Source organism: Triticum dicoccoides, chromosome 3B (assembly GCF_002162155.2).
Source record: "Triticum dicoccoides isolate Atlit2015 ecotype Zavitan chromosome 3B, WEW_v2.0, whole genome shotgun sequence".
Taxonomy (NCBI): Eukaryota; Viridiplantae; Streptophyta; class Magnoliopsida; order Poales; family Poaceae; genus Triticum; species Triticum dicoccoides.
In genome coordinates, this window is record NC_041385.1 from 450,261,317 (window position 1) to 450,267,604 (window position 6,288).

A 6,288-nucleotide genomic window follows, 5' to 3' on the forward strand; every position below is an offset into this window, starting at 1 on the left:
ATTTTTTCTGTGCCAGGTTTTTCCCAAATTTTCTTCTGCTTTTTTTTGTAGATTTTCTTTTTTCAACACATGTCTATATTTTTTAATTCACATTGCGTATTTTTCTCATACGCGTCGAACATTTTTTAAAGACATGGTGTATATCTTCGATTACATGTTTTTGAACTTTTTTAATACATGTTAAACATTTTTTAATTGACACAAACGATTTTTGAAAAACAAAAGGATCATCTTTCTACATTGTATAAATTTTTTCTAAAATTTCATGATTTTTTTTCGAATGCATGATTAAAAAAACAATTGACACACTCAACTTTTTTAATGCCAAAAACTTTTTGTAATTACATGAACATTTGTTTACATTGTAAAAACATTTTTAATGTCATGACATTTAAAAAAAATGTCACATACATTGTTTTAATGCCATCAACTTTTTTTGAATTATGTGAACATTTTTATTAAATTGTATAATTTTTTAAAAAAAATCACAAACATTTGTTAAGCGTCACAAACATTTTCTAAAAGTTGTGCCAATATTTTTTGGACACTGCATTATCATTTTCTGTACATGCGATGAACATATTTAAATTTAAATATAGCTAGTTTTTTATGTAGCATTACTCTGCATATTAGCTTCCTTATCATCGATTCATATTATCATATTTATATTTGCTTTATCAAAATGCATTATATAGTTAGTGCTTACGAAGAAGTTTCTGTGGTGAACTTTTTGAATTGTCCCCCATGAACATAAACATGGTTAAGGGCTTTGCAGAGCCAGTGAAAACTGCTAATCTAAGTTCATCCTTCTTATGCCTTCAAACTTTGTCGTGGTATAGATTTTGATAGGCATCACTCTCTGAACTGTTGTTTAGTTTAATGTTTCCATCAAATTGCATGTTTTGCAACAAGTCAGTATTGATGTTTAGTTGTACAAATATTTTCCTATTTATACCATGCATATTAATAAAAAAAGAGCTAATGTTGTTCTTTAGTCGTACATTGTATGCCTTTGGTCTTCATCTTATTCTAGTGGTGCGGTGAATCTGCCCACACATACAGGGTGTCATTTCCTGCCTTGTCCTATCTGATTTGGCCGACTATATGAACAATACCATAGTCTATTATTCCTATTTTGAATTATGCCTCTTGATTTGTCTATATGAAATGGGATGGAATCGACAGTACACTAACCACGGTTATTTATATAAATGCAAAATTGGTTATTTGTCTGCTTGTTTCTCATTCAAAATACTACCCTGATATGAGGGCAAAATCTCTTGAGATAGTGAAACATACCCATTTTGTCTCATTGTTACGACAACTATAACTAAGAAGGCAAAACATCTTGAAGATAGCAGGACAACCCTACAGTCATGTCTAGAAGTAGTGTTCAAGATAGTCGCCAATTTCAATGAAACAAGCTCACTGAAGTCGTCGCCTAAATAATTTTGACTTTTTCAATCTCAACTCCAAGCAGAAATACATGGTACAACTCTACCCTAATGGGAAGTTGGATCTCTAAGTCACAGAGAAATCTAACACACACATTATTGCTAACCAGCTAGAGCTGGATGATATAAGCATCAAACAAGGGTAGTCTGATCAGCTTGCTCAGCTGCTCGTGCATCAGCTTCGGGGCAAGGTTACCATTTCTTAAGTTGGGTTGATGTGGACTAAATCTCTAGAATTGTTTTGTTTGTTGCATTATTTTGCATTATTTCTTAAGTTGAGTTAAGACACCATCTGCTGTTAATGAGCCAAAATACACCATGGGCCAAATATGAGCAAAAGACATTAGCTGGCATATGGGCCGAAATTATCAGTGGGCCATAATCATGGCGAATGGACCACAAGTCGATAATGGGCTTAATTCACGTAGATCCTAAATGTGTCATATGCATCCGGGCTGTAAAAGGGTTGTTTGCAAGCAGACCGTTAAGGGGTGTTTAATGGGCAAGATTTGCCAAGTTTGGACAAAGGCCTGTAGGACTTAAACATGACTTTGGACTAGGACGAGCTTTTTGTCTAAACATCCCTCTATTTGGTTGCGCCAAGCATCATTACTTCATTGGCTCACATGGCCCATTGTGCATGCGACATTTGTTCAGATTAGTCGCCGACGTGTGGCTCCATCCGACAAACAGAATGCCGATGTGTGGCTCCAACCGACCAATAGAACGCCAAAATGTGGCGGATAACCAGGATGCCACGTCTTTAATGGGTATCAGATCTAGAACCCACCCCCGATAGCTTAATGAAGATCCATTATGGTGGCTGCCACGAGTTAGTTACCCTTGACGAAACACTTCTATGATGCTTCATTTTCTATCATGAAAGTGCACACTTCTGTGATGAAAACTTGACCATTGTCATGGAACACATCTACCATGACAGATGTGTTGGGGAACATAGTAATTTCAAAACTTTCCCACGATCACGCAAGATCTATCTAGGAGATGCCTGGCAACGAGAGGGGAGAGTGTGTCCACGTATCCTCGTAGATCGAAAGCGGAAGCGTTTACTAACGCGGTTCGTCGGTATCATCATACCTAGTTCAATCTCGTTACCGGCAAGTCTCTTTACTCCTTCCGTAATGCTTCATCCCGCAACTAACTCATTATTCACATTGCTTGCAAGGCTTATAGTGATGAGCATTACCGAGAGGGCCCAGAGATACCTCTCCAATACACGGAGTGACAAATCCTAATCTCGATCTATGCCAACCCAACAAACACCTTCGGAGACACCTGCAGAGCATCTTTATAATCACCCAGTTACGTTGTGACGTTTGATAGCACACAAGGTGTTCCTCCGGTATTCGGGAGTTGCATAATCTCATAGTCAGAGGAACATGTATAAGTCATGAAGAAAGCAGTAGCAATGAAACTGTAACGATCATAATGCTAAGCTAACGGATGGGTCTTGTCCATCACATCATTCTCCTAATGATGTGATCCCGTTCATCAAATGACAACACATGTCTATGGTTAGGAAACATAACCATCTTTGATTAACAAGCTAGTCAAGTAGAGGCATACTAGGGACACTATGTTTTGTCTATGTATTCACACATGTACTAAGTTTCTGGTTAATACAATTCTAGCATGAATAATAAACAGTTATCATGATATAAGGAAATAAATAATAACTTTATTATTGCCTCTACGACATATTTCCTTCAGCCTCCCACTTGCACTAGAGTCAATAATCTAGTTCACATCGCCATGTGATTTAACACCAATAGTTCACAACTGTATGTGATTAACTCCCATAGTTCACATCGCCATGTGACCAACAACCAAGGGTTTACTAGAATCAATAATCTAGTTCACATCGCTATGTGATTAACACCCAAAGACTACTAAGGTGTGGTCATGTTGTGCTTGTGAGAGAAGTTTAGTCAACGGGTCTGCTAGATTCAGAGTCGTATGTATTCTGTAAATTTTCTATGTCTACAATGCTCTACATAGAGCTAATCTAGCTAATTGCTCCCACTTTCAATATGTATCCAGATTGAGACTCGGAGTCATCTGGATTGGTGTAAAGCTTACATCGACGTAACTCCTTATGACGAACTCTTTATCACCTCCATAATCGAGAAATACTTCCTTAGTACTCTTAGGTAACTAAGATAACTTTGACCGATATACAGTGATCCACTCCTGGATCACTATCGTACCCCCTTGCCAAACTGATAGCAAGGCACACAACTGGTCTGGTACATAGCATGTCATACTTTATAGAACCTATGACTGAGGCATAGGGAATGACTTTCATTCTCTTTCTATCTTCTACCGTGGTCGGGCTTTGAGTCTTACTCAACTTTACACCTTGTAATACAGGCAAGAACTCCTACTTTGACTGATCCATTTTGAACTCTTTCAAAATCTTGTCAAGGTATGTACTCATTGAAAAATCTTATCAAGCGTCTTGATCTATCTATATAGATCTTGATGCCCAATATGTAAGCACCTTCACTGAGGTCTTTCTTTGAAAATCTCGTTTCAAACTCTTCTTTATGCTTTCCAGAAAATTCTACATCATTTCCAATCAACAATATGTCATTCACATATACTTATCAGAAAGGCTGTAGTGCTCCCACTCACTTTCTTGTAAATACAGGCTTCACCGCAAGTCTGTATAAAACTATATGCTTTGATCAACTCATCAAAGCGTATATTCCAACTCCGAGATGCTTGCACCAGTCCACAGATGGATCGCTGGAGCTCGCACACTTTATTAGCACCTTTAAGATTGACAAAACCTTCTGGTTGCATCATACACAACTCTCCTCAGAGATATCCTTTTAAGGAATGCAGTTTTGACGTACATTTGCCAGATTTCATAAAATATGGCAATTGCTAACATGATTCAGACAGACTTAAGCATCGCTACGGTTGAGAAAATCTCATTGTAGTCAACATCTTGAACTTGTCGAAAACCCTTTTGCGACTAGTCGAGCTTTATAGATAGTAACACTACCATTAGTGTTCGTCTTCCTCTTGAAGATCCATTTATTTTCTATAGCTTATCGATCATCGGGCAAGTCCACCAAAGTCCACACTTTGTTCTCATACATGGATCCCATCTTAGATTTCATGGCCTCAAGCCATTTCGCGGAATCTGGGCTCATCATCGCTTCCTCATAATTTGTAGGATCATCATGGTCTAGTAACATGACTTCCAGAACAGGATTACCGTACCACTCTGGCGCGGACCGTACTCTGGAAGACCTACGAGGTTCGGTAGTAACTTGATCTGAAGTTTCATGATCATCATCATTAGCTTCCTCGCTAATTGGTGTAGGAATCACTGGAATTGATTTCTGTGATGAACTACTTTCCAATTCGGGAGAAGGTACAATTACCTCATCAAGTTCTACTTTCCTCCCACTCACTTCTTGACATGTCTCCAACGTATCTATAATTTTTGATTGCTCCATGCTATATTATTTACTGTTTTGGGCAATATTGGGCTTTATTATCCACTTTTATATTATTTTTCGGACTAACCTATTAACCGGAGGCCCAACCCAGATTTGTTCTTTTATGCCTATTTCAGTGTTTCAAGGAAAAGGAATATCAGACAGAGTCAAAACAGAACAAAATCAACTGGAGAAGTTATTTTTGGAAGGAAACCCACCTGATGGACTTGGACCCCACGTCAGAAGATACGGGAGGTGCTCACGAGGGTGGGGGGCGCGCCCACCCCCCTAGGGCGCGCCCCCTGCCTCGTGGGGCTCCCGTAGCTCCACCGACGTACTCCTTTCACCCATATATACCTACGTACCCTAAAACTTCCAGAACAGAAGATAGATCGGGAGTTCCGTCGCCGCAAGCCTCTGTAGCCACCAAAAACCTCTCGGGAGCCCGTTCTGGCACCCTACTGGAGGGGGATCCCATCACCGGTGGCCATCTTCATCATCCCGGCGCTATCCATGACAAGGAGGGAGTAGTTCACCCTCGAGGCTGAGGGTATGTACCAGTAGCTATGTGTTTGATCTCTCTCTCTCTCTCTCTCGTGTTTCCTCTATGGCACGATCTTGATGTATCCCGAGCTTTGCTATTGTAGATGGATCTTATGATGTCCCCCCCCCCTCTACTCTCTTGTGATGAATTGAGTTTCCCCTTTGAAGTTATCTTATCGGATTGAGTCTTTTATGAGAACAATTGTTGTATGTCTTGCCGTGATTATCTGTGGTGACAATGGGATATCATGTGCCACTTGATGTATGTTTTGGTGATTAACTTGCGGGTTTCGTGACATTGGGAACCTATGCATAGGGGTTGGCACACGTTCTTGACTCTCCGGTAGAAACTTTGAGGCACTCTTTGAAGTAGTTTGTGTTGGTTGGATGAATCTGAGATTGTGTGATGCATATCGTATAATCATGCCCACAGATACTTGAGGTGACAATGGAGTATCTAGGTGACATTAGGGTTTTGGTTGATTTGTATCTTAATGTGTTATTCTAGTACGAACTCTTTTATAGATTGATACGAAAGAATAACTTTGAGGTGGTTTCGTACCCTACCATAATCTCTTCGTTTGTTCTTCGCTATTAGTGGCTTTGGAGTGACTCTTTGTTGCATGTTGAGGGCTTGTTATATGATCTATCTATGTTATTATTGTTGAGAGAACTTGCACTAGTGAAAGTATGAACCCTAGGCCTTGTTTCCTATCATTGCAATACCGTTTACGCTCACTTTTGTCTTTAGTTACCTTGCTGTTTTAATTATTTCAGATTACAAAAATCTATATCTACTATCTATTTTGCACTTGTAT